We start from the raw sequence: 6630 nt of genomic DNA on the forward strand, positions 1-6630 counted from the left end.
AATGGGGTATACGATTATTTTCTGCAATTTTTGTTCTTCAAATATTATTGTGTTCTGAGATGTGATTAAGGGGTTAATTATCTTTAATAGAATTGACAGTTAAATGGGTTCAGTGTTTTCATTTTCGATTTCGATTTGTTTGTTTTTCCGAGTGAGAGAAGCGGTGGTTGCATATTCTGCTATTAATTTGTTGATTAGTGGCGAGTTAGTGTTATTACACTTTTCTGGTAACCCGATGGCTACAATGTTTATATATTTTGGGTGTAGTGCTATGGATAGAAAAATTCCTCAGGATACATTTTATTTCATCCATATTTATATTTCTGCAATATGCCCTGTTTTATTTGTTCTATATTCGCACTTCTGTACGAGTACCATCAGTTGGTTGCTTTTGCGAAACACTTGCTTCCAGTGCTTTAGTGTTCATCTTAATCAGGTGACCTGTTCGTGCGTCACCTCTGATCATTGCGACCCTCGTTCGAGGCCGATTTATTATTACTACTATATTTAATGTATTTTTTATTATTATTATAATTATTATCCAATCTTCTTATACTCATACCACTTGCCTGAGAAATTAAATGCCTTATGTTTTTGTTCAACATGTTGTGATATTTATACCGCTAGGAAACGCCTTAAACATATTTTAAAATTATTGCGAGCATTGCCCTCTATGGCTCCATACTTCTTTACATTCCATATGTTAATTTCAGTACTATCGAATGCAAGGAAGAATGGAACTAAATAGGCTATTGCAATATTCATTCGTTCGATATTTTATATTTGCATTATTAACTATTAACAGTCCTACTTGTAAAATTTCGGAAGCTTATGAGAAGAGAGAACTTTGTAGTGCTTGGTCGAGCTTATACTCCTACCCAAAACCGCTTTCTGTAGCATTTGATTCGATTAGATTCCATTCAAGTTTATTCATTTTAAGACTTGAATGATTTTACAGACTAGATTAAATACAAAATAAAAAAATATCACTTAAGTTTATACATTTACAAATAGTCAATAATTTAGTATAGATTAATAATGGTATGTTCATTTAATCGAATATCTTGTTATTGATAGCCCAATGTTGACCTTTGGCGATGCGTGAACTGCAATTTTAATTGAAACTCAATTTACTTTATTATTCTGTATTATTTATTTAATTCCTTTTTTATTGCTTGTTTTTGCTTTTAATGGGTTGGTGCGTAACTATTATGTGAAAGTGCACAAGTGTGTGGAAGGATAAAATTGCGAGAGTAACTTTGGCTGCCACGTTATCGGCGACTCCGCAGCTGAATTCTGTTTGCTCATTTCACACACTCTTCCAATCCGTCGTTTTTCAGAGGGCTACGAAGTATTATGAGTGAAGATAGCATTGATATTTTCAGTATATCAGGAAATCAGCTGTTTCCTTTAAAATCGCTGAGAGTCGGTTCACGCTCGATGTTGGTCACACCTCTGCATTCTGTACATCGTGAATATTTGAAGTTGGTATTTGTACATTTAAGATGGTTATATAAAGTTGTATTGATAGCGATTAAGTTAAATACGATCTAATTTTTATTGTCGCAATAAACTATTGAAAAAATGGCAATAACGTGTACACTTTCGATTGGCAGTTCATCGATTATAAAATGCTATTTTAAGGTTTTGTGTTTAGTGAAGCGAGTTGTATGCAAAATCAATACATTCTTCAGAACCTCTGCGATCAAGGTAAAAAGTTGGTATGTGACTACCATTCGGAAGTGCCTGGGTTCAAAACACTGGGTATGAAACACCAAATAATAGAAAAAGTTGTATCTAATAGCGGTCGCCCTCGGCAGACAATGGCAAGTCTCCAATTGTATTTCTGCCATGAAAAAGCTTCTCATAAAAACCCATACGCCGTTTGGAGGCGACATAAAGCTGTAAGTCTCTCCATTTGTGGAAAATCATCAAGACGCACACTACAAATAGGAAGAGGATCTCGGCTAAAATAGCAACGGGTGTAAGCGCCAATTATATGTACATATACATGTAATATATAATTGAGAGCAATACTTGTACCAAACTTGACGAGTTTTATTAAGCCGTTATCAAATTCATTGGCGTCAAATTTCCCATTTTTTTTAATTTTTACTTGCGTCTTATTTCTTTCGAGGATTTATCACTTTCACCTAATTTGAACAATCTTGATCAATTTATAACGGCATTCCTAAGCAATTTATTGTTAAATATATTCTTGTTATTTGTAAAAGTTCGTTTTTGAAAATAAAAGCACAATATTAGCGTTTACATGTGGTTTTTATTTTACTGCTCATACCCGTCCAAATATTTTTCGATTTCCATAACTGAATTCATTTAAAATAGTTTTGTTTAATTTCATTTAAACAAAATCTACTTCTTATAGTACTATTACGATGGCAACTTCACGACGTAACGACAACAAAATATCGTTGGCTGAAAATGTCGTTTTAAAGCCAGATCCATAAATATTTTCAAAACGTCAGCCACATTAAAATATTTCGTTCAGAGTGATGTTTTTTAATGTAATATAGAACACGAAACTATTATTTGTTTATCCTTTTTTTTTTGCTTAAATATCGTTGCGATGCCAAAGTTTTTTATAATTTGCAAATATAATTGAGGCACAATGTTGATCAAAAATAAGAAAATACGGATCTGACTTGTGCCTATGAGAAAACGGAAAATCACCTAAAAATCACTCAACCGCTTGAAATTTTGCTTTCAATGCACTGCACTCCAGCTACGGTGGAAAGTTCTTTCAGTACTGTAAAAATAAAATCATTTTTAAAGATAACCACTACAATAAATATGTATATTATATTTTCCTTTTCAAGGTTTATGTGTGCTTAGTGTCTACAGAAAGTTAGTAACTCAGAGTTAAAAGAGTTTATATTAGATGAGCTTGCAAAAATTTTATTTTTTCTATTTCTTTATAACGCTGTAAATAAATTGAAATATTCAGAATTAAAATAATTGAGTCTCATTATTTTATACCATGCCAAATATTTATGCAAAGATATGTATGCAATCTTATCGATGACAACATTACACCCAAGTAAGTAAATGGCAAAAAATAAATGCAACAAAAACAGTACGAAAAAGCAGCTGATTTCGTTGGTAGGCTACCATGAATTCTGCGGGAGCAAAAGAGATGTCCAATTACTTGGTACATATTACTCATTGCTATGCGATACGTTTTCCAAAGCAAGTTGCGAGAAACCAAAATAAAAATCGGAAGAATAATAAAAAAATTAAAGAGCTGAAATATTATTTTGATGAAATGGAACGCGCAATCAATGTATTTCAAAATTAATAACTTACGGTGAGTTAAAATAGAGACATTTTTGTTCTGACACTTGTAATACATCAGTTGATATAAATTATCACATCGATAGTAAACCTGTTTACGAAAATTTAAAATATAACTTCAAGTCAATTTTACGGCTACAAGTTGAAAATGATGTGGAAATAGACTTTGGCAACACTGATTCTTACATTGGTTCCAGTGTCGTATTTTCACTTAGTGTTTTCTCTTCATTTCCTAATTTCCAAAATACCTAAAATACCAAAAACGAAAAATATCTCAAACCATTTTGTATAAGCGGGCGTAGTCTGAAATTCACTTTCATAGTGAAATCAAGCGAACCTATTTTTGTACATTTACTCGTCATGATGGAACTTGTGTTAGTAGAAACTTGTGATAATATTAGCTCTAGATAAAAATAATGTAGTACAATTTTCTTAGTATCTTCAAATATTTATATGAACAAATTTAAAAATAAATTACGTAATTATCATAATTAAACCAAAGATTTTAAATGTTCTAATGATATTTGCTTGGTCGGAAATTATAAATTTATCGCAAATACAGTTAAGCAGGCTTGCATACGTGTATCAAATAAATAAAATATTGGCATTTTATTGAATTGTTTCCACGCATTGGTTGGGATATTGAAAATGTCCCAAGAAATAAAATCCCATGTAAAAAGTCTTCACTTTGTATGTATATGTATACGTGCCATCTAAAAATTCTTAATTATGTTTTTCCGATTGAGAAACAAAAAATTCTCGACCTAAATAGAAATATTACGAATGTAAGCACTTGTTTTGTAACTTTTTTATTCTATTGTAATCAACTAGCGAAAGTCATTTAGAAATTTGGAAATTGTGTATAAATTATAAGCACATTATAGATTTCTTACAGATTTTAGAATTAAAAATATGTATGTATATCAAATAACGAACAAACCTACTTTTATATTTCCAACGAGCTTCAGCATAGCCTATAAACAGAATTTTGTTTATTTATCAAATTTTTGTGATAGAGTCGAATTCATGAAAATCTATCCATCTATCCAGAGCTGCGAAAAATATTTTTGGAGAAAGGTTTCTTAATAAAAAAGGATATATTTAATTAGTTAATAATATTACATATTTTATGTTTGGCCGAGCTCCCAAACTGTGTTGTGCAAACTGATGGACCAAAAGTTTTATACCACCTCTGAACCGCAGATAATTTTTATGAGAAGCTTTTGAAAAGTTATTAGAAAACACTTTTTCTGTAATTTGATATTTTATGTCGTTAGTAGGCTTCAAATTCGGACCAACTGAATGGTAGTAAATATACATAGATATAAATGTAAAGAATATTGAGTGTATCTTTATTATTTCCAATTTAGTTACGCTTTCCAAAGCTCAACGAATATAAATATATGTGTATATTGTTCACACATAATTATTAGCAATATCAGTCTGTCAACAGGATTTGACGATACATACTGAATATTTGTTTCAAGACTCAATTTCCGTATAAATAAAATATATTTAAAGTATTTTAAATAAAAAAAAAATTTTAACAGATTTTACTTTTAATTTTTAATAAAAAAAAGTTGTAGGATAATTATAAATACCAAATTCTAATGTACATACGAAAACTATTAAAATTCGGACCAAAAATTCACATTGAGAGCAAACTGCTTCAAATATTTTATATCAGAGAATAACAACTGTTTTGTATGAAAAAAAACAATAAAAATTGAAAAAAATTTAGTCTTAGCCTTCCTTGTTATATAAATGGAATGACCTCCATAAGATTTTTTCTCATATTCTTTGCTTTAGAACATTAAATTAATGTATACATTTGTTTTGGACATAAAAACTAGTTAAATAAAAGAAATTAAAAAAGTGCAAAAGGACATTTTTCCTATGTATGTGTGTACGTATATTAACGAATTTTTTTAGTAATATTTAAGATTGGAAGCAAATCCCATTTATGTTTATAAACTATTGCGCAATACAGAATAAGCACTTTTTTGGTTATTTTCACCCTCGCTTTTTACTGCTGCTTTTCTGATTTCCATTTATAATTTCAATGACTAAATGTATTACGTTGTTGCAATTATTAATATTCTTTAACAGTAAACTTTTTAGTTAAAACTTAATCAAAAATCATTTCATTTGTCATATGTGTATATATATACATATATGTATATGTGTGTATATATGCACTTCTCCTGATTTTATTTAACATATTTTCAACGTTCTATTCACGTCATCAAACTTTGTTGCCTATAGACGGAATTTTCAAATTAGTTCCCATGTTTTCCAACCTACATTTTTATTCAAGTAAATTAAAGCTTTTTTACCTTAACTTTGATTATTAATGAAATTTAGTACACTCACTTTGGAACACATATATCTTTTAAATTTCTAACAGCGACGTGTACTGATCGGCAGAAGAATTGATGATGCACTAAAGGATTTAATGTTTTCAACTTAGCTTCGCACCATAGACTGTACTTCTATACTTTCAAAAATCTCATTACATGTAGATAATAGAAAAGAGATCGACACGGAGACTGAAAGTTAAAAAAACGCATGCCGTTAACCCAGAGCCACAGATTTGCTCTCACTCACACGCATTCGTTTGACTGCGCCGACTTGTATGTATGTAATACAATTATATATGAACTAAGAGCCATGTGATTCGATCTATACGATTCCTGCGCAGTCGCAATAATTTCATGAGTCTAAACTTAGAACACAACCATTATTGCCCCCTCAAACTCCCGATTTTGACAAAAGTAAAAATATCATTGGACATTAACAGCACTAGGAATAGATAAAACAAATAAGAATTTATAATGCAACAAAAAACTCCATGGCGTGGATTTCGTCACCTAAGAAGGCATAATTATTGTCACATAATAGAAAGTAAACTTAAATTTTGCATAAATAAGTTGAAATAATGTTAATTTGAGTAGTCAATAAATTAATAAAATAACCCAAGGAATTAGGTAAACATTTAAAATACCTTGCCTTTTTTGAATTTCCGTAAAACAAACAAAAAAAAAAAAACAATTTCTAGTTTTATCTAGTATTCTTACGCAGAGTTATTCGAACAATTTCAACTTTAAATAGTACTTACATATGTGTATGTATGCTGGTACTCTAAAAACGTTGAGTACAGAAATAACCAAAGGGAATTATTTTTTGTGAGCAAATGAATGTTTTATTTAAATGATTGTTTGTGTTTGATTTCATTTAAATTTTATTGAAATAGTGCCAGGAGAATAAACTTTGTATTTAACATATCTTTTTGTTTTGTTTTAGAAGAGCGCCTTTTGA

General features: G+C 30.0%; 1 long non-coding RNA gene across 1 annotated transcript; it reads right to left on the reverse strand.

The window, feature by feature from the left end:
• Positions 1–2792: 2792 nt before the first annotated feature.
• Positions 2793–5880, reverse strand: LOC128862939 (uncharacterized). The gene is made up of 3 exons (XR_008454562.1): positions 5686–5880; positions 3499–3560; positions 2793–3403 (listed from the first exon to the last, which is right to left on the reverse strand). It is a non-coding gene; the product is annotated as an uncharacterized LOC128862939 (long non-coding RNA).
• Positions 5881–6630: the final 750 nt, after the last annotated feature.

The sequence above is a fragment of the Anastrepha ludens genome, chromosome 5, assembly GCF_028408465.1.
Source record: "Anastrepha ludens isolate Willacy chromosome 5, idAnaLude1.1, whole genome shotgun sequence".
NCBI classification, from domain to species: domain Eukaryota; kingdom Metazoa; phylum Arthropoda; class Insecta; order Diptera; family Tephritidae; genus Anastrepha; species Anastrepha ludens.